Source organism: Protopterus annectens, chromosome 5.part0, assembly GCF_019279795.1.
Source record: "Protopterus annectens isolate FY-2018-M chromosome 5.part0, PAN1.0, whole genome shotgun sequence".
Lineage (NCBI taxonomy): Eukaryota > Metazoa > Chordata > Ceratodontiformes > Protopteridae > Protopterus > Protopterus annectens.
Genome location: NC_056735.1, coordinates 1,695,055,613 through 1,695,078,914, shown reverse-complemented (window position 1 = coordinate 1,695,078,914; position 23,302 = coordinate 1,695,055,613). Strand labels below are relative to the sequence as shown.

The following is a 23,302-nucleotide window of genomic DNA, read 5'->3' as shown; positions in this document are numbered from 1 at the left end:
GTTTTATTATATTGTAATATTTGTTATTCATTTTGAATTGTACACATAAACAGCACACAAAGCTTAAAAAGAAGTATATCACTTGGAAGAATCTGTATGAATAGTTAATACATACAGACTTTACTATAATCTTTTCTGATAAGATCTCCCACGTAAATTACTATAATTTAACTTAATTTTATAAAAAATTAATATATTTAAGTCCTTGACTGGAACTATATAACATATTTGTAAACACACTGCAGCTAGTGTACTCAACCTTAAGGATAGTAAGTCAATTAAGGTTCATGAATGTAGCTATGTGTTATTAGGCATTTTAAGGGTAAAAAGGAGTTGCTGTTTAATTATCAAGATACTCTGTAAATATTAAATTGTTCAAGTAGCACAATCATTAAGCAGTAATGAGCAAGAAAAAATCTCAGACTTGCTTATGATATTGTTATATATATATATATATATATATATATAGGAAAGAACTGCTGAATTATAAGTATGCTTTTATTAAAGGCAAGTTATATTAATATTGAACATCCTCACTGAAAGTGAATGGTTGTATAGAGACACATTAACTCCCATTATATAACCAAGGCTAAAGAGATTGTCTTGTATGTCTAAATTGATCAGCCTTGAACCTTAGATTGCAAATAGACATGCAACATACTTTTACTTATAATACTGAATATATATTATATAACATCACAAACGCTAAAGCCATTGTCCCCTACATCTCATATCAGTCAGCATTAAAATATGATTTGAATAGCATAGGCATTTACTAACATATTGCTGTTGGTACCTGATATGCATATAAGTAACAGGTCTAATTTCTGTCTATGAAAGTAAATACCAGGCTGTGTGCATTTGTTAATTATGAAACAAGAGCGTGCTATCTATTCTTTTTAATATCCTATAGGTATGTACTTGTTAGAGACACACACATGCTGCAAAGCTGCTAGTTATTGCATATTCATTAGTATATTTCTGACTGCAGTGTTATAAATATATGGTGTGGACCACTTGAGTTGAGAATATGTCTCTATATTGGGCATGTTCTCTGTTTGAACGTTGTATATTATCTATAATATATGGAGTACCCTCACTAAATTCAAAGAAGCCACAATAGAAACAAATATTTATTAAAAATGGAGAATAGAAGGATGAAGAGAAAAATGAAGGAAAATGGTTGATGGTCATATAAGGTTATCTTTTCCTGTGTATGTAGAAGAGTTGACAGTAATAAGTACCAAACAATTGTGTTATAGCATATTTAAAGCCTACTTTGCTTCTCATATTTTCCAACCTTACAGTTATAACGCTGCAGATAAATCCTGTAATATCATAAGGAGTATGAGTTGCTATTTGACATATAACATATGTGGTACACTAGCGATGAAATATGCCAGTGGCACTATTAAATATATAAGAATTGCTAAGAAATATAGCCTTAAACTATATAATACCAATGCCAAAAACAAATTAGTAGCATTCATACCACTAAAATATGACTTTTTGAATTAAAAGAAAACTATAAGATAACTGATAAATGACAATACAAATGTAACATTATATTCATTGTTACGAATACTTTCTGATTTAATCAACTTGTGGCATGGTTAACTGATGCATATAATGCTTAACATTTTTTTTATGTATGTATGCATATATGTGTGTATGTATGTATGTGTATATATATATATATATATATATATATATATATATATATATATATATATATATATATATATGTGTGTGTATGTATACAAATATATATGTATATATATATATATATATATATATATATATATATATATATGTAGACCATTACAATAAATTTGATACCTATGAATGCCACTCACACTATAAGGGAGATAGACAGCAAGCATATTATTTTTAAGATGCATAACCATTATTGCTACACAAAAGATATATTAAAATAAAAGATTTTCCTTTACAATTTAAACAAAACCAAATAGTTAAGTATTAAATCTATGTATAGTTGTGTTGCCTTAGTGTTTTATAAAATATTAAAAATAGATAAAGACTGTATTTAAGTAATCTGTAAATACAGATACATGTATGCTTAAAAGATATATAAGATACTTTTCATTATAAAACTACCATATGGCGGGGCCGGGGGAGGATGCTGAAATGCAGACTTAGAGAGATTGCTTGAATGATTAGATCATTCAAGGATGAGATGTTTTTTCTCATGGAGGGGTTTGGTGGTTGTTTATCTTATATTGTTCTCAGTTATGATCTTGTAATTTACTTTTATTGGGTGTCTATAATCTATTGTAATACTGTTGGAAGAAGAAAGAACAAGTCATTCTCTTCATGTACACACATCTACACATTGTTACGAGTATATGAATATGGATAAAAGCAAAGCTAATATAAATCCAATTGCAAAATGTATATCTCTTAATGTAAATGGTTTAAATAATAGCTGCAAAAGGGGAAGTCTTTATAGATATTTAAAGCTATGTGAAGCGCAACTAGTATTTTTACAGGAAACACACCTTACACAGGAAGACATAAATAAAATAAACAATAAAAATTATACAATACTAGTAAGTTCCACCTATAATCAGAAGCAAAGGGGAGTAGCAATTTTGTGGAAAAATACTACTTTAATGCCTAAAATCATAAACACGTTCCATGACAACTCAGAAATGTTTTGTCTAGTGACAATATCTATCAATGAAATGATATATACATTAGTGAATATTTATTGGATACCAGGACTAGGTGTTAGAGTGGCCAAACAACACTTAGAAGACATTGTACAATATACCAAAGGCAATTTAATCATAGCTGGAGATTTCAATTGCATTATAAAAGAAACTGACACAAATACTAAAACTACATGTAAGAGATCACCTTTAACAAAGTTGTTATCTGAGTTTGTTGAAACTTTTAATATAGTTGACATAAATGAGTATGCTATCCCAGATTCACTATTCTTTACACATTTTTCCCATAGACATAATACATACTCTAGAATAGATAGAGTGTACATAACAAAGGATTTAACCTCTAAATTAAATAAAGTCAAGACAATTTCATGTCCATTTGTGGACCATAACACCATAACATTTGAGACAGACTTATGTTTCAAGAGAAGGATATCAGTAACAAGAATACCATTTTACATAACAAATCTCAAAGATTTTGAGGAATTTTATATTAAAGAGGAACAAACATTCCTAGATATCAATCTTACAAAAGATGTATCTGAAATATATATATGGGATGCATTGAAAGCATACCTATATGGAAGAGCGGTGGGATGGTATAAAAATAAACAAAAACAGTGGAATAAGGAATTAATGGAATTACAGTCAAAAGTAAATAATTTAAAGCTTGATATTCAAAATGGAAATACCAACTTAATAAAAGAACTAGAAGATACTAATAAAAAATACTCAGAGACGCTACACCACAAAACAATGATCAACTTAGAAAAAATTAAGCTATGTTACTATTCAATGAACCCTAAAAACCAATGAAGAATAGCAACTAGGACTAAAAAGATTATTAAAACTAATCAAATCAAGGAAATACATAATATAGAAACCAAAAAGAAAGTATCTGATTTAGAAGGAATACTAGAAGCTTTTAGGCTATTTTTTCATAAACTTAATAATCAAAATGAGAAAACAGAAACACATTCAGTATTGAAAGCTTTTCTCAAAAACAATTTTAAAGTTAGGTTATTAGAGGAGCAGGTACAACTAATAGATAAACAAATAACAATGACAGAACTTAAAACTGAAGTAAATAAGCTAAAATTAAACAAAGCTCCAGGTATAGATAATATCACCCCAGAAATGTTTAAATTACTATCAAATGAGGCTTCGCTGTTGTTATTGAATGTCTTTACATAAGTTAAAAATGGTAAAGACATTCCTCCTTCTTGGAAGTACACATTAATATCACCAATTCTGAAACAAAATAAAGATCCCAGTCAATGTTCATCATACAGACCCATTTCACTTCTTAATATAGATTATAAAATTTTTATGGCAATACATGCTGCTCGAATAAAACAATTACTACCACTTTTGATAGAGGAGGATCAAACAGGTTTTATAAAAGATAGGAACACTTATGACAACATTAAAAGAATTCTTTCCTTAATTGATTATATAAATGTCACAAAAAACAAAATGAATGTTATTAGCTTAGACATAAATAGCGCATTTGATTCAGTGAACTGGGATTATCTATGGTTAGTTTTAGAAGAATATGGCTTCTCAAACAACTTCACTTTGTTAATAAAATCATTATATGAAAAATCATTGGCTTATATAAAACTGGGATCTTGTCTGTCTAAATCTATTAAAATAACTAAGGGCACAAAACAAGGCTGTCCTCTTTCTCCGTTATTGTTTGCGCTAGTCATTGAACCCTTAGCAAATAATATACGTATGGATAAAAATATTGAAGGAATACAACTAGACAACAGCCTAGAGCTTAAAATTCAACTTTTGCTGATGATATTTTAATTACCTTAAAAATAATAATAGCAGTTTAAAAGCATTATGGGACTCAATTCAAAACTTTCAAAACTTTTCAAGTCTTAAATTTAATGAGAACAAAACAAATGTATTGCTTATAAATACTAATAAAAAAGATCTAAATAAAAAATACCATAAATATATCTCTACCGATAATATAATTAAATACTTGGGAATTATAATAACTAACAACCTAGATACTACAATTGAAACAAATTATAAAGAGACCTTAAATAATATTAAAAATCTAATACAAAGATGGAATAAATTCTTCTTTTCAATGGAAGAAAGGCTTTATATAATTAAAATGATCATATTTCCAAAAATTCTTTATGTCATACAAGCTTGTTCTTTGCCACCAGCTAAATCGCACCTAAAACAATTAAATGATTTAATGGTAAGATTCCTATGGTATCCAAAAAAACCAAGGATAGCTATGAAGTATCATCTAGATGATTGGGATATAGGTGGCATAGGTTTACCAGACATATAAATATATTTGCATTCATCCATTAATAAAACAATATCATTATGGCTAAATACAAAATATACATCAAAATGGAAGCTAGTTCATGAGAGAATCTGGTTAAAATCAAGATTTGTAGTAGCAAATAAGTATACAGATTTAATACCAAACAATTTTCTATGGCCGATGAAGGAATATATGATGATACATAAGAATAAAAATATAAGTTCCAAATACATTACTTATACATTAAAAATTTTCCAAAATCTTATTAATAGCAATCCTGATATTAAAGCATGGTCATTTCTTTTATATCCAGTAGCGTACACACAAGGTAATATAATAACATTTAATATGGAAGTAGTCAACATGCTTAAAGAAAAGGGATTAATATATTGGCATCAATTGCTAAACTCTGGAAAACCTCTGACAATAGACCAGATTAAACAGAAATTAAATATGGAAGATATTTTGTGGTTACATGTACAAGAATTAAGACAGTATACATTAAACAAACAAGAAACAATGCAACCATCAATAAGACAAAATGTTCCTAACCTTATAGAACATATAATATTACTAACGAATCAACCCATTACTGGAAAGGGATACTTATCATCTATTTATAAAAGAAACAAAAAATAAAAATGCATAATAATGACAAAATATGGAATTATTATAGATCAGTTAATGGACATGTGCCAAATGACAGAGATAAAAAACTAATTCTTCTCTCTCCAAAGCAGACATCACTTTCATTACATTGGAGACTTTTTACATGGCAATTCATACACAGATCTTATGTAACCCCTCATAAAATGGAACTTATGTTTAAGAAAAATATTGGCTGCTGGAGATGTGATTTATCAATAAAAGCAGACTGGCAACATATTTTCTACGAATGCCATTTGATTAAACCATATAGGGATAAAATAAATTATTTTCTGAAAATGGTATTCAATGATAAATTCCAGATTTCCAAATCTATTATTTTGTTTAATGCACCTGTACCTGACTGTGTGCCAAGAACAAAATATGTAATCTTATGGACTCTCCTAGCTATTGCAAGGAAGAATATTACATCAAACTGGAAATCCAAAGCTTCTCCAACTTTTAAGCAATTCATGAATATGGTGTCAGCAGTATCGCAACTGGAAATGAACACTGTTAAAGGAAGAACTGAAAGAACTACATCATTATACGTAGCATGGCAAAAAGTAACTGAAATACTGGAGAATAATGACTGCAGCAGATTATAATTAGGAAACAATTGTATAGAAAGTCAATTATATGTCAACAATAGACACCCTTGTAAATACTTTATTTTGGTTTTAATGTCTGATATCTGTTTAGAGGTTTTAGCCTACCTTTTTAAATAATTTCTAAATACTTCATTGTCATAAATAACCTGCATTCATGTTTTCTTGTTTTTGGAAATGAATAAAAATATTTAAAAAAAAAAAAAAAAAAAATAGTGGAGATCCAGAAAGAAGGTAAGGATCCGCTGTCTCCATTCTCATAAGTCAGATATCAGTACTAAAGCATGATTATAATGGCAGAAAGATTACTAAGGGTATTGGTAGATATAATTCATCTGGAGCTGACCAGATTTTGTTGGGGGAAGGAGGATAGCAATCTAATTAAGGCTGTGATGGTCATACAAGATACACAGGATAAAAGTTCAGGGTTAGCAATACTAGATGCTGAGAAAGAATTTGATAGAGTAAGGTGGAGCTACCTGTTCAATTTAATGGAAATATGGGATTCGCAAAGAAATGGATAAGTTTGATGGAAAAGATGTATAGGGAGGCATCCACAAGGTTAAAATAAGGCCATCAACACTAAGGAATTCAATCTAGAAAGAGGGACAAGACAGGGCTGTCCTTTCCACCCCTGTTGCTTGCAAAACTTTTAGAGCCCCAGGTTATGGCAGTAAGGGACTCTGAAATAAGGTGAAATCAGTGAGGGGAGCAACAAAGAAAAATAATGTTATATGCAGATGATATCCTGATAATACTAGAATAACCAAATAGAGACATTGGACCTCTATGGCAGCTACTAAAAGGGTTCAGTAAGAAGACAGGGTATGAAATGAATCAACATATCACATGGGCCTTAATGATAAACATTATACAAGTTGTCAAATAGACAATAGGAGACCAAAGCATTTGGAAGGATAAAATCAAGTAGTTAGGCATATGGTTGAAATAAATGGTAGAGTACACATTAGTAGTAACCTATGAAGCAACTTATAATAAAATAACACAGGCAATGGAGAGGTATAAACTGATAACCTTGGACATAGATCAGGTGGTGCAAGTGACACAACTCTTCTTTCTACTGTAAACTTTATATCCAGGGCATGGATATATCCTGAGGATGTTAGAGCAGGTAATAAAAACTACATTTGAGAGAATCAAAAACTAAGGATGGACTGGGGGATAATGATGCTTAAGACAGAAAGTGGAGGAATGGGAGTCCCAGACTTAAGAGAGTACGTAAAAGCAGCCCAAATGGCTAATTCATAGATGTTACTTTACATACTATATCAAGAAGCCTGGAAGGCAATGATATGGGAGGTAACAGATCATTTACAGAAAAATGGAGACGATCTATAGGATTACATAAGTTCATCACATATTGAACAAATGTGGCTACCCATTCTGTGAGAGATGAATAAACTGAATAAGAAAATAATGAGACAAGGGGAAAATAGACTATGGAAGGACACATAAATTCTAATGGGGAAGAAGAATTGATCAGGATAGATAAACAATGTTGCGGGGATGGAAGTGGAGGAAGATGGGGTAAGGTACAGGGTGCAGGTACTAACATAAGGAGACTTAAAAGAATGGCATGAGTTACAGGAAGAGTATGTATTACCAGAAATAATAGAATGGGAATATCAGGAGATAATGGCTGTCTGGAAGGAAATGCTAAGAAAGGGGAAGAAAAAGAGATACACCTAGAATTGTACAGAAAGTGAATGAAAGAAGGGCAGAAGGAGGAAGTAAAAAAGGCTAATTGCAACTGGACAACGTATAATAAGGAGAAATGACAAAAAAGTAATTGAGAAAGTAAATAAGGGGTGTGTAAAAGAAATGACGGAGGTGATACCTACTTGTCTGGGACAGGAAATAATAAACTTGCCAAAGTATATAGCAAAGGCAAAAAAATGTAAAATCTTCGCCTGGAAGTGCTTCCACATGTACTTACATACATCAGTTAGATTAAAAAAATGTTTCCTTCAGTTTCCGATAGGTGCTGGAGATGCAAAGAGAAGTAGAGAGGAACATGGTCCCATAATTTTTAGGAATGCACCCTGCTGGAACAATTCAAATGGAAGCTGAAGAAGATATTAGATATTTTGGAAAGGACATTTTTCTTATAAAAAGACTGTTATTCTCAGATACAGATCAGCAAGTTAGAAGGGGAAACAGAACATTAATAGTAACACATTTTTACAGCAAGAAAGAAAGCAATTACCAGAAAATTAAAGCAAAAATAAGTGCCATTGGAGGAAGTGGTATAAATATAGTCTGCATATAGGAGTAACGAAAATAAACTGTGACAAGAAAGGCAATTAAAGCTATCAGAAACAAGTGGAGAATTGGGCAGTGATGGAGCATGAAGGACGGTAGTAAGGTAAACTCCAACACCAGTCTGTTACCCACATCATGATAAAACGTAAGACCTAGTATATCACTCAATATACACAAGGCAACTAAAGCAGACACAATAAATGCCAAGATTTGCAATGCATGTTCTTCGAATGATCTAGAAGTATCTGTCTATACAAATATTCTACATAATTCAAGGGGAAAAGTTAGGCAGTAAGACTGTGTTTCTAGATAAGAATAAAGAGAAAAACAAGTTTAGGAGTTAGAAAAGTGATAATTATAACTGGCCCACTGGAGAATGCCTTTTACAAAAATGCAGAGTAATTAAAGAAGGGAAGAGGAAATCACAAGCAGAGAATAAATGACACAAGCACCAATGCGTGAGGATTGTTCTTTTATGTAATTATGAATTGCAAACTGGAACAAACATGCCTTCTTTTTTTCAAAAAAGAAATATTGATGATGAGAATGCCAGTCCAACTATAAAAATGCCCCCTCATTCTTTCCTAAGACTACAGTTAGTGAAGAAATGCAAAAAACATATGAAGTTCTATATTACAATGCCATATATTTTTTTTAAAGGTAAGATTTGTAGTTGCTTAAGTAATGTCACTATATAATAGCAATAAACCTTGTCTTACTGTGGGTAATGCTGGGTTTGCACTTGACTGGTCTGGTTTAATTACTGTTCTCTCTCATGAATAAACCATGCCAGCCATAGATAAACCACCATTACCCACACTCAAATATCATTCATTGCTAAATGGACTTACCACTTAATTTATTTTGTATTATCTTTGCACTATCAATGTAACTATAGAACTTTCTCTATAAGCCACCATTTTAGGGGCTTTGGCTCAGTCTGACAACATGATAACCATAATTTAAATAAATAAAACAACCAAATGAGCCACAAGATTTATCTGAACCATAACTTTCAGTTTGACTGGTATTTCCTATTTCCTGAAAATGACTACAGGTTGGTGGGTTCCACATCTGAATTTGTTTGACTCCTGACTCATTACTTGTCTTCTTCTTTTTTTCTTTTCACCATGATACTGGTTACTCTTCTAATGGACTAGATGAGTGGCCTTTTATATGTTTTCCCTCAAATCCTTTTCATTCATAGTTTTGTTTAAAAAAAAAAAACAGGCTCGGTGTTTTGATAGTTTTAGGTCTGTGGCTTCATCCGTCCCTTTACAGTCCTTATCTTGGTTATAGTTCATCAGATCATCACCTTTTAGTAAGCCATGATCAAATGAGTCTTTTATAACAAAAGGTGATGCACTGAGATGATTCTTACATGGGAGCAGGACCCCTATACCTTCATGCAGGGGATTTTCCCCTGGATCCCCTTATAACTATCTCTGAGGTAACAAAATGTCTTTGAAAGTGATAAATCCTTTTTGGCAGGCAATGCTTAGTTTTACTGGGCTCCTCATATCATGGTTAACTAAAGAGCAAGCTGGTCACATGACACAAATAGAACCCCCTTCAAATATACAGCCCCAACATACAAATCAAAGACATTTATTAAAATAAATATATTCCCCTCTGTACAAAGAATCTCTAAAGTATCTACCATGTCTGACTAGAGGACAATACACTCTCCAGCTCCAGCCATTAAATAAATATAAATCCTCAGCATTTAAAATATGCAGGCTATTCTACCACCTACAAAAACTTAAACTTCCTGGAGATATACAGCTAAACCATAGCCCCCTTACCAACTGCACTAATTTCACTCTACAGATATCTAACAAGAGGATACCCCTAAATAGCAAACCACAATAAACAACAAATGGACCCTTTTAGAAACCTGTTAATTCCTGTAATTCTCACATTTTAGCACTTATGAAAACATGGGCCTAAAACAAGTTTTGCTCCTTGGCATTCTTTAGAGATAGTTAATAGCAGATCACACATCACCCTGCCCCCCCCCCCCGATGATGGCAGTCCTTACTGGTTACTAACTCACATAACTCTAGGTTATAATTTAAATATCTTTATAGGTGCTGTATACATCCCATCTCCCTCTTCAATAAATATAGTAGAAAAGACAGTAACCAACATGATTACCACAACTGTAAATATTATATTATTTTAGATGATTTTAATATCAAAATGCAAATGGACCATGTGGACCTAAGCTCAAGAAAATGTTAAAAAGCTTAGGTCTGGTACATTTTATAAAACAACCAACTAGACCTCATACAACATCTGGAAACCACTCAACAATTGACCTTCTTATTGTAAACATAGAACAAAACTGTATCTAAGTAAATAATAATAAAGAGCCTAATGGTATCAATGATCAATGCCCGATAATCTCAACATGGTCCTTTAAAACAAAAAAAAAACTTCCCCTACTACTCATTACTGATATACCATTTCCTCAAAATAAATGGCTGCTATTGGATAACTACCTAAATAACATATACTGGACCCAGCTGTACTTCACGCAGGATACCATATCTGCACTTGACTATTGCATTAGTATCCTATCAGATGTACAAAAAACCTTGTTCCCCTTAAAGCAAAGATGATTTTTAGAATGAAAATGCCCTTGGTTGACGGAAAATATAACACATAAGATTCATGAGAGGGACACTGCATGGTCCATCTGGAAACAAGACCCCTCCAAAGCGAACATACAACAGCATTTCCTAGAAATGCTGAAAACAACCAGAATTTTAACTAATAGTGATAAAGCATAGCACCTCAGACAAAGGCAAAATAACCTCACCCCTAACAGTAATAAAACAGCACATAGGAGACATAACAGACAAGGTAAAGCATACAAATAGGCAATACAAGAACTCCACCTTCTTCCCAGATGATTTCAGAAACTATACTAGCTGATTTCCTTCCCCCCAAACAAGCAATAATACTGTCCAAAATATATACACATTAGCAAGCTATGATGCCACCTTTCACTTTAAAACTATAACTGAAAAACAAACCAAGGAATTACTCTCCAAACTGAAACACATCAGGCACTAAATTTAGCAATTTACATCCCAAATTCTTAAAACTGAAAGCAGTTGTAATTGTATAGCCACTTGCTTATGTCTTTAACCTCTCATTAACTACCTGTATTGTCCCACCAGCATTCAAATACCCATTTATCATCCCTCTACCTATAACTAATTCCCCCTCTCAATTGAAAGACTACAGACCTATATATAATTTATGTCCCATATCTAAAATAGTCGAAAAACGAATTCACAAGCAACTGTACAAACACACAAATAGTTATAGCCTACTATGTGATGAACAGCATGGGTTTAGACATCCCTTTAATACTCAAACTGCACTGTCTGCCACAGATAACATTTATAATCACTGCAGGCATTTTTGTCGACCTTTGAGGCAGTTAACCATACCCTAATACTACAAAAACTATAAAAACTAAAAAAAATAGCTGGATTAGAAGCTCCTTGCAGGATAGATCCTTCCAAGTATATGCTAACAATTCACTCTCCAAGATAGGCACATTTAACAAAGGAGTACCACAAGACTCGGTCCTTGGGCCTCTTTTATTCTCCCCAATCCTGAATGACACCACACATGACCTGCCTAATCACAAAATAGTCTTATATGCTGATAATATACTATTAATCAAAGCCTGCAAGTCCTACAAAATGGTGCAAAGACACCAGTCACAATTTCATGGGCTCTGCAGTTGGCTTTATAATAAATTACAACTCAGTAGTTCCAAAACTAACATTATGGTGCTCTCTACTTCAAAGAAGCTGCCCTTACTCCCCCTTACTCATAACACACCTAAAAGTAAATGTTATACCAAATGCTAGAGAACAAAAATACCTAGGATTCACACTCAACCTTTTACTAAACTTCACTACACAAACTGCTAAGCTCTCCAATAAGGTACTGTCACAGCTAAAAAACAGACAAACATCTACTCTCACTAGGATCATATATGTCCTTAGCCAAAATTGTTCTAATTCCTAAAAATTGTATATGTCCTACCCTTCTTACTTTACTCTCTAAATAATCCACAAAAATAGTTGAAAAATAAAATTTTCAGGTTTGCAATACTAACAGGTAAAAGAAAATGCCACTGTTTTCTGTATAAAAAGGCCAAGTGGCTGCCAGTTATAAACAAACACATACCGTCTGAATACCCTTATATTTAAAATTCTTATACAACATTACTGGCCATTGTAAAAAGATTGCTACAAGTCAGAGATCAAAACTATTCTGGCAAAACAGCCAAGATAATTCATTCACATTGAACAGACATAGATTCAAAAGAGTCATAGGTGAAAACGTTTTATCTAGAATGGGACCAGTTATATGGAATGAGCTATCATCAGATATAAAAATATCAAAATCATTCAAGCATTCCAGAAAAAACTCTTAAACAGCTTTTATAAAATGAATCTAAATGCAACTATATTTTGACACTGGTTAAAATATATGCTGAATGTGTCTGACAGCCCTTTATGCTATTGTGTCAGGCAACCTTTTAGACTATTAAAAACACCTGCTGTATTTGAGGCTGTATAATCATATACTCCTAAAGTGTGTTTTTAGTCAAATTCTAAATAAATAAAAAAGCTTCCTACATGTACATAGTATAATTATTATGTCCAAAATATTGTTAGGCTTTATTTATATAGTGTGTTCTGCAGTTGTCATCTTGTATTACCAAATGCTGAGAATGTGAATCTATATATATATTGTAGCATATTTAATTTGTATATATCTAACTTGTTTTAATTGTCATTTGTTTATCATTTTAGAAATTCTGTAATTCGAATCTATAAAATAGAATAAACAAGGTAGAACCACCAAGGCTCTAAAATCCAGTTTATTCCAATGAAAAAAATAAATAGATAAGCACTTTCACGTGGGATGACCACACTTCATCAGATCAGTAATTCCAATCTCTTTGTTCTACTGTTCTTTATTGTACTGTAACAACAATTCTTGCCTATGAGCCTGTGTCATGGCTGGAAAGGGTTTGATGAGCAGTACACCTACCCAGTTATCAAATGTAATAAATAAAAAAAACAGACAATCAGATACCCTTCCCCCCACATCCTTTTGGTACAGGGATTGATTCCTAATAGATTATTGTTTTCTTCTGATGTTGTCTGGATTTGGGGAGGGGGATGCAGAAAACCTACAAATGGAAATCTAACTTATCTAAATTGAAAAAAAAAATATGGGGTTTATGGTTGTTAAAGAACTTATCTCCCTTAGAGGCAGATTTAACCACAGTTCTAGACTACTTGCCTGACTTTCTCAGTATTGAGCTGTCTTTTCCTGTGCTAAAGTATACCAGTCTACTTTATGGTTTGTCTCCCATAAGAGCCTGATCTTGCAGCCTTACCTAGCTGAAAATTTTCTTGAAATATACTCTCTATTATACAATACCTTAAGAAGGTGTTCTTTTTCTGCATGACATTTGAACCTTTTTAAAAATGCTTTAACAATCCTTCCTTTTTGCCAAATGTACTCAGCACAAGTATTCAAATGATAGCAGCTTATGTACATCACCTGGAAACCTGGTGAAAAGATTTTGGTCTTTGGAAGTAGCTTTGCTCAGAGAATCAGAGTGGGTCCTTGTTTCTTTTACTCTGAGCAAGTAGGATGAAGCATTGTGTAAATAATAATTTCCAACTAGTTAGCTAACTACTAATTTGTATTATTTATCAGCTAGTTCCTGTTACAGCATATTCTGTTAGAGATATGGCTACTTCTGCTGTATTTTTAAAAGCGTCTTAGCAGCAGATAAATATCTGTGAAGCATCAGCGTAGTTGTTAGAAGACTTTGCTACATTTGTCATTCAGGATATGATAGTGGAGCCTCCTGCTCTCTGATGCAAAGCTTGGTATTCTGCCTGCAGGTCATACCTCTCAACTGTCCAGATTTTCACAGAATGTCCATATTTTTGCCTCATATTTGTGTCTTCTTCCTCATAAAATTTGTAGTTTTCTGGCAAAACACTGTGATGGGGTGTGGATTAAAGTCACTAAATAATGACATGCATTTGAGTTTCAGACTTAATATCCTTCAGAAAATGTATGCTAACACAAATCCTGTTATTCTAGCATCTTTCTGAGTTTATAAGAGCAACATTTAAAATGTGCCCCTATTTTGGGGCATTTGGCCTCCCATTTTATCAGGCTTTGTCCAGATTTCTTGTGCTAAGAGATTGAGAGGTATGCTGCAGGTTACAGAGAAATAACAGGAAGAAAAATGTTATGGTACAGTTATGTGAGGTACTCACCATAACAGTGAATTACTAACTTTCTTCCTGTCTTTTCATTAAACATTTCCTCTCTCTCTCCATATACTTATTCTTCATATTTATTGTTCAATCTCCATTTTGTGTTAAACTCTTTCAGCTGTTAGGGGAGGAAATTGTGTATGACTGCAGTGTAGGCACACATTGATAACTAAAAGAATGACATTATGGGATCCTGAGTTCCGAGAAAATAGAAACAAATGTGCAATATTGAATGTCAAGCCTAAACAGTGCAGAAGGAAAATTGCAAGACCATAGCAGTGAGACTGTAAATCTGTTTATGGAAATGTGGAACCATGTAATTGAATAGTGCTTCTGATTTCAAAGGTGTATGCAGCTAGAGACAATCTATATTTTATTTGTGAAGGTTTCTGAAGACTACTTTTTTAAAGAAGAAATTAGCAAGAAAAATCTATGTTTATTTGGGAGCATTTATGGTTACTCTCTTATTTGCTATAAAAAACTAGCATATAAATGTATTTGAGAGTGTTTCGGCTACTTTTCTATAAAATGGTGTATGTGATCCAAGTCTATTATATGGAAGCTATTGTGTTGGTTAATGAGAATGAGAGAAAGAGAGAATGAGAGTGAAAGAGTAGATTAATTTTACACATAAGAGTATTTATGATATGGTGTCTGCTTGTAAGAGTATACAGGAAACATTTGCAGACTATCATTACTAAATAGTGGCAGATGTGAGCTTTAGGCTTCATAGCTGTCAGAAAATGGATGTTAATTTTGGCAATGTTATATGTATAGAATGGAAATATTTAAAATCTGTTCTTAATTTGAGCCCTTGGCTCCTCTTATTTCTTTTGGCATTGTCACCAATTTCTGAAGCTGAGAGCTATGGCTGGGAGATTTGAATTCTGCCCAGATAACCATATTATCATTGCAAAAAATGGATGGGATGTAGGGTATGAAGATAGAGATTATTTATAAAGAGATGTTAAGCGTATATCTGAAAGATATGCTGTCCGGATCCAGGGATAATCATTCCACTGCTCTCTGCTCTCATCAGGCTGATCATTGAATGCAATGCCCCATTCTGTATGTATCTGTTGAAATACTTGTCACAAATGGAGTGACCAGTGACCACAGTGCTTTCTCATTAAAAAAAAAAAATCAGTGGCTTAAATTAGTTATGCAGACCATCTCAGTGCCTTGCCCCTCTTCTTGGTATCATGCAGGTTACTAAGAGACAACCTCTGTGTCACATATAGAGCTTGTCATACTGATTACACTCCACATAAAGCAAAGTACTTCTCTTACTCAATTCAAATATAATTTGAAAATGTGAATGGGAAACTGTACATTTAACTGTGGTTTAACACCCATGTTCCTCATGGATAGGGACAATTAGTAGATGTTCCAACATATCCTTAATCATTGCTTTACTATCCCCACTATCCAAAATTCTTGAAAAGTGCATCCACTCTCAACTACTGAAACACCTGCTTGATAACAACCTTCTTACTCACTTCAGACTTCACCAGAGTACTTCTAAAGCTCTGCTGTCATTCACCCAAACAGTATCAGAAGCCCGTGACAATAACCTACTAGTTTCCTGTCTGTTCCTTGACCTTTCCAAAGTTTTTGATACTGTCTCTCACTCTAAACAAATTAATAAGCTCCAAGGCCTTCATCTCTCCACCCCATCTCTGTCCTGGTTTTCTAGCTACTTATCTAACAGAAAACAATCCCTACGCTGGAAAACTATCACCTCCCCATTCCTTCCTGTTAACACTGGTGTACCCCAAGGCTTAATACTAGGACCTCTTCTTTTCAATATTTTTACCAACTATCTCTCCTCTGCCTTCAATCTCTCTACCCTACTACAATATACTGATGACTCCACCCTTATTATCACTGCCCATACTATCCCTGAACTCCTTGCCCTTATCCAGGATACTTTCACATCCATCATAACCAAGCTCATCGACAGTCAACTGATTCTAAACCCTAAAAAGACAAAACTGCAACTTTTTCTTCCCAGAACACTGGCACCTCGCAAAACCACCTTCTCTATTACCTCCCATAACAATACCACCATCAGACCTGAACCTCATACAAAATTACTAGGTGTTAAAATTTAAGATGAATTAAAATTTGACATACATATCTATCATTCCATAAAAAACACCAGAAACTTGGTCTCCTTTATCAGAATCACAAACTACTCCCTTCTTCCTCCAAATCCTCCTTAGCCCTGTCTCTCTTATTACCATATTCTGTATGCTGCTCCAGTTTTCACCACCCTACAATCTTCACTTCTGTCTAAACTTGACCAAACATACAATAAAGTAGCTAGATTTGCCTCTAATCTGCCTAGTAAATCCCACCACTGCCTTGCCCTTAAATCATTTTAATGGCCCAAATTCCCTAAACATCTCCTTTTTTCTCAATTGCACATCACACACTCAGTTTTGTATAACCCCACTTCCTGTCCCTCCATCACCAACCACATGTCCCGCTATAACCCCCACCATCAACTTCGCACATCTCATAAAAACCTTCTTGACATCTATAAGCCATCAAAAAATAGCCCTCTTTAAGTACTCTGTAGTTCACACCTGGAATTCCCTTCCACTGAAAATAAGAAGCATCCCTCATAAGCTGCAATTCAAACAAGAACTCAAACAATACTTTCTCAACACCTGGTCCTGCCCCTTGTCAAGCACTTCCTGACTTCTGACTGATTTCTTCCTCTACTCAATTTCTGATCACTTCAGTTTCTCTCTCCCTTTTTCCACCTACTTCCTACTTTTCTTACTCTTCCAGTACTACATTTTAGAATAACCAACAATCTGCTGTTGTAAATACTTCCACTCAGGACACACATCTGCTGCTATTGTATTCAATGAATTTTCTGTTTGGATATTGTATATCTCTTTTATGTAAAGTCTCTTGTCATTATTACTATTGTAATAGAAGTCCTATGTAAATCTGACATTTTTAACTTTGTATTAGCTACTGTGTTTTTTTTCCGCTTTGGATTCTTTTGTATATGTAATAGGAGCTTTTCTCCTTGGGTCTCCACTGAAAATGGGCCTTTGGCTCAGTTGGAACAACCGGGTTAACAAATGACAATAAATAAAATAAACCTGTCTGCACTTGTGAACACTAGCAGTCTATATAAACTATTATTATATGACTTCCATATCCTCTGCTGTTCTGAGTGGTTATTTTTTCAGAATTTTTCATTAATCCTATAATATACACTTTTTTAGAAGGCAATGGAGTAGAGAGTTCATAATGTACACTTTTTTTTTTTAGAAAGGAATGAAATGAATTAGAAAGTTCAGAACATTGTGTGTGTGTTTGTGTGTTTGCGTGTGTGCGTGTGTGTGCGTGTGTGTGTGTGTGTGTGTGTGTGTGTGTGTGTGTGTGTGTGTGTGTGTGTGTGTGTGTGTGCGTGTGTGTGTGCGTGTGTGTGTGTGCGTGTGTGTGTGTGTGTGTGTGTGTGTGTGTGTGTGTGTGTGTGTGTGTGTGTGTGTGTGTGTGTCTGTTTTTTTTTTTTGTATAAGGCCTAAAAACTACCATGGGAATGTAAGGCTAGGCTTTTTAAGATCCCCACAAATCAATAGCATAGTAAGAACTTTGGAACCTATTTATCTGAAGTATTGCACTAAGTCTAGACAAATGCAAAGTGATAGAGAAAAGATAAGACAGCACAGTGAGAATGTCTGAAGCTGTATTCTAATAATATATCTGAGCTGCTTAGACTTTTGACACTTGTCAAAAACATGATTTGCACTCAAAATGTTATTCTGACTTTATTCAGTCAGTGTATTTTTAAGAAACGATGGCTAATTATAATAAGTAATCATTTATTGTCATTATAGTCACTTTTTTACTTCAGAACATGCATTTTGAATATACCTAGATTTTAAGCTGTTGAGTTTGGTAGTACCGTGACCTTCATTTGGGGTCTTTGTCCCTCTTTCTGGACTGAGGAAGTTGAGATCTACAGTTGGCTGTCCCTGTGTCAGTTAGTTTTTGGTTTCAGTGGTTCACGTTTATCAAATGATAATGAATAAGGATAGCGAATTTAAAATGTAGGGAGATTGAAATGACTACAAAAAAAGAATTGCTTTCTAACAATCAGTTTTTATACCGCAGCAGTACTATAGTTAGTGGTGAATGCATGCATATGTATTTTTTTCTAATAATCAGTTTTTATGTTGTACTTTTTGAAACAATGTTCTCTTAGTGACCTGTCTGCACTTGTGAACACTAGCAGTCTATATAAACTATTATTATATGACTTGCATATCCTCTGCTGTTCTGAGTGGTTATTTTTTCAGACTTTTTCATTAATCCTATAATATACACTTTTTTAGAAGGCAATGGAGTAGAGAGTTCATAATGTACACTTTTTTTTAGAAAGGAATGAAATTAATTAGAAAGTTCAGAACATTGTGTGTGTGTGTGTGTGTGTGTGTGTGTGTGTGTGTGTGTGTGTGTGTGTGTGTGTGTGCGTGCGTGCGTGCGTGTGTGCGCATGCGTGCATGCGTGTGTGTGTGTGTGTGTGTGTGTGTGTGTGTGTGTGTGTGTGTGTGTCTGTTTTTTCTTTTTTTAATATAAGGACCAGTGCTGCAGCAAGCCTTATTTGTCATGTTATGTGGTTCGCATTGGCTAGGCATACTAGTCAGTCTCCTGACTCTGGACTTGCTTTTATTTTTACTTATAGCCTATTTTAACCTATTTCTATACAATGCACTGTTTTTGGAAGCTGTTAACTTAAGATTTCTGTAACTGGTGTGCACAGGTGGTTCTCTTTCCAGCCATTTCAGATGACACTGATTACACCCAGAATGGTAGCTGACCAGCAGCTGATCTCCCTTTTGGTTTGACTGGATGACCAACACAGAATGGGTCAATTGTTTACATGAGGCTTGGTTGTAACATACCTTGTAGGAATGTGGTTCAGAATGGAAAGGTTGCTGTTTGTAATGAGTGGTTTGCGTTATTTTTCTGCTTCAAATGATTAAGGTTGGCTTCCAGTTAGACTGGAACAGGAAACAGGACTGCTTTCTGTGAATGGTTCATGGTAAGTTAAACAAACCTAGAGCACCAAACAGCTCCCCCAGCAATCAAAGGAAGATTCTAATTGAGTTGTTCTGTCTGAGACTGTTTGCTAAAGTCTGATCCTATTCATTCAGTACCTCTGATCTGATGTATGGTTCCTTCAGCCACATGTCGGATCTGAACCATAAAATGTGCTCCAACCCAAGCCTTTTTAGTAATTCCTTTCTCATCATGCCCTAGTGTGGAAGAATATCTCAGATCTTGTTTGCTGCCATCGAAAACAGATATGGATTTGCTCTGTGCTATAACTAAGTGTTCCTCCTGGAGAGATATGAATGGCTTTAAACCATTTCATACTATATTTCAAAGCTTTTATTGCTGCCTCCTTCCTTTTGGACCCTTTCTACTCTTAAAATGCTTTCTTTTTCCCTTCTTATCATCAGTATTCTTTCACCATCACCTCTGGTATCTCTTAAATATATATATATATATATATATATATATATATATATATATATATATATATATATATATATATTTAAACATTTTCTTGGTCATCAATACTTTTATTATTGTTGGAGTTTTCAAATATTTAATAGCTAGCCTTTAGGAACTAGTCACTGTTTTACTTTTGGTTTGACCTCCTCAGAGTCTTGTTATAATTGTAGATAACTGTGGCAAAGAGGAAGGGAGAAGTTCTTTACAAAATGTAAAAAATGTAGACATAAAATTCCATCCTAAGATACCCACAGTGTATTTGTGCTGTGCTTGGGGATGGAATATTTATCTGAGGATTGCCTGTTCTGTAAGGCCTTTGGGTCTTGAGCCCTTTCTTAATGAAAAAAAAAAATTAATAATTAACGGCTTCATGCCCCTAGATCCCAAGGCAGAGACAACTGCAAAGTTCTTTCAAAAGCATCATTCTAAGGACACAAGTCCTAGAAAAGAATATCCAAGAAGTCAGTGCCATCTTCAGCTCCAAAGGTCCCAGAACAGAACTCCAATGCATTCACCTTCCATGGTGCCACCGTTGTCAGAGCTGATAGTCATAACTGTCAAGTCACCCAAAAGCTTGTTAAGTGGGACTTCCTCTGAAACAAAGCTGTCTATGATTCCTTCATGACCACATTTCACTTCATTGTTCTGATCCATCATGTTGTACAAAAGCACATTCAAAGCAGATTGGGATAGCATGATGGGGGCCTTCTTAAAGACACAGGATCATCTAGCATCACCTGCATTAGCTCTTTCCCTGGTATTAGTCTTGGCATCAGTGGTTTCTAAGACTGATCCTGGACCCAAGTTCTGTTTCTTTGGTGCCGACCATAGTACCTGATTTGACATTCAAGGAATCTGATCTGATGCATTTGACTCTGAGGCTGTCAGAGCTAAGGCTGTCTCAGGACTATTGACTCAATGCAGTGTCTTTGGCATCTTTGTCAGTATGTGAAATTTTGAGTCTTTGGTTCTGTTCCTCTCATCAAAGCCATTCACCATCTCTTTTTCTTAGAATACCTCTTCGGGTTCTCCCATTTCTACTCTGGAAGGAGCGGATCCAGTTACAGAAGCAGTCTCCTGGGATCTGACAGTGATTGCTATGGTTTTTTGGGTTATGATGAAGAGCAAATCTTCTCTATTGAGAGTACGCACACATACTTCCATAGGATTGATTCCATCCCATGACTCCCAGTCTTTCAAGTCTGAGCGCCAGCATGCATCCATGGGTTACAGTCAAGGATCAGGCCTCAAAATTACTGCTCAACAGCAGGAAGAAACCTCTGAGGAATTGTGACATACACTCTGGCATTCCAACAAAGGGAAAAGTAGGATGAAGCATACTGACTCCCCATCAGAGTTGATCACAAATGACACTGACTGTAAAAATTGACATACGCTCTGGCATTCCAACAAAGGGAAAAGTAGGATGAAGCATACTGACTCCCCATCAGAGATGATCACAAATGACACTGACTGTGAAAATTGAAAGGGTTCCTCAGAAGCCAGATAAGATTCTTAGCCCCCCCCCCCCAGGGCAGACAGCATTGGGCCAAGAGTCCATTGGTGGATTCCATTATTGTGGCAATGGCTACTAAAAAGGAGCTAACTGGTGATACAACTGCTGTCCATTTACCCAATGAGGAATTCAGGCCTATCGACTAATTAGGGAAGTGGACGTATGCTTCAGGCACCTTTGAGCTCAGAGCTTTGACCTATGCCACCCACATAAATTGTTTTCAGAAGAATTGACACAGCAAGCACTTGCCACTCTAAGAAGACCCCCAGCATCAGACTCCAGAAAGCTGTTGGAAACTTCCCTGAGCATGATTTATTATTTTATTATTTATTTACATTTGTTGACTTGGAAAATCCGACTGGACACAGGTCTTTTTTCAGCAGAGGCCCAGGAAGAAAAGCTCCACAATAAAAACAATTAAAAACAATTAATTACAAGTTACAAGAAGTATAGGTAGGTTTTAACAATAGTAGTAAACAGTTATAGTTCAAAATGAAATTAAGTATTTAGTTAAATGGTACAACACTTATATCGTTTCCATAAAGACTAGCAAATATTTTAATAGCAGCTATTACTCTTGAATAACAGTGGCTAAGATTACAGCTGAGATATAGGTTTACAAGCAATGTATTTGGCTGCAATCCAAGGTAGTTAGAGGGGTAGAAGAAAGGGATTAGAGAGTTTGGGGTAGAGATGTTAAGAGAAGTTTGTTATAGAGGCATGCCTAGTGCTCTTTTAGATGAGATTTTAGAGCAGCTTTGAAGTTAGTGCGTGATGACACAGAAGTTATAGTGTGAGGAAGGGTATTCCATAAGTTTGTTATGGAGTAGGAGAAGAGAGCTTCTCCAGCAGAGTTCCTGGTTCTAGTTACCTGTAATTGATTTTTGTTGCTGGAGCGTAGTGGTCTGGTGGTATGGTAGGGTTGGAGTAGATTTTGGAGGGAGGGGACTTTTAGAGGATGGTTTATTAGTTTGTGGGCGAGTGAGAGTTGGTACCTTTGAAGGAGGTGAGTAAGTTCTAGCCAGCCTAGTTCTGTAACTGAGGTGCAGTGGTGGCTACGGTAGTTTGCGCCAGCAGCAAACCTTGCTATTTTGTTGTAGCAAGCTTCGAGTTTACCTAACTCACTTTACCTTAGTGATGATTAATATTACCAACCTCTTCATGCGTCTCATACACAGTACAGCTGATGGAGTGTTCAGGACTGCTAAAGCAGGTGTTGCAGTGAAACATCAGGCTAGGCTTTGTCTATGCAACTTTGTAGGCAACTTTAAGGTATCCTTTGTAATTGCTCTTTGACAGATGATCCTTGTTTGGTCCTTCCATAAAAGAGAGGATACAGAAGTGTGAACAACATAGCAAATTACTTTCTG

The 23,302-nt window shown here is 34.6% G+C and overlaps 1 protein-coding gene across 1 annotated transcript in view; it reads left to right on the top strand.

Moving 5' to 3' along the window:
• SPAG17 (sperm associated antigen 17) overlaps positions 1-23,302 on the top strand; it is a 3,638,922-nt gene that overhangs the window by 2,912,839 nt on the left and 702,781 nt on the right. The window lies entirely within an intron of this gene.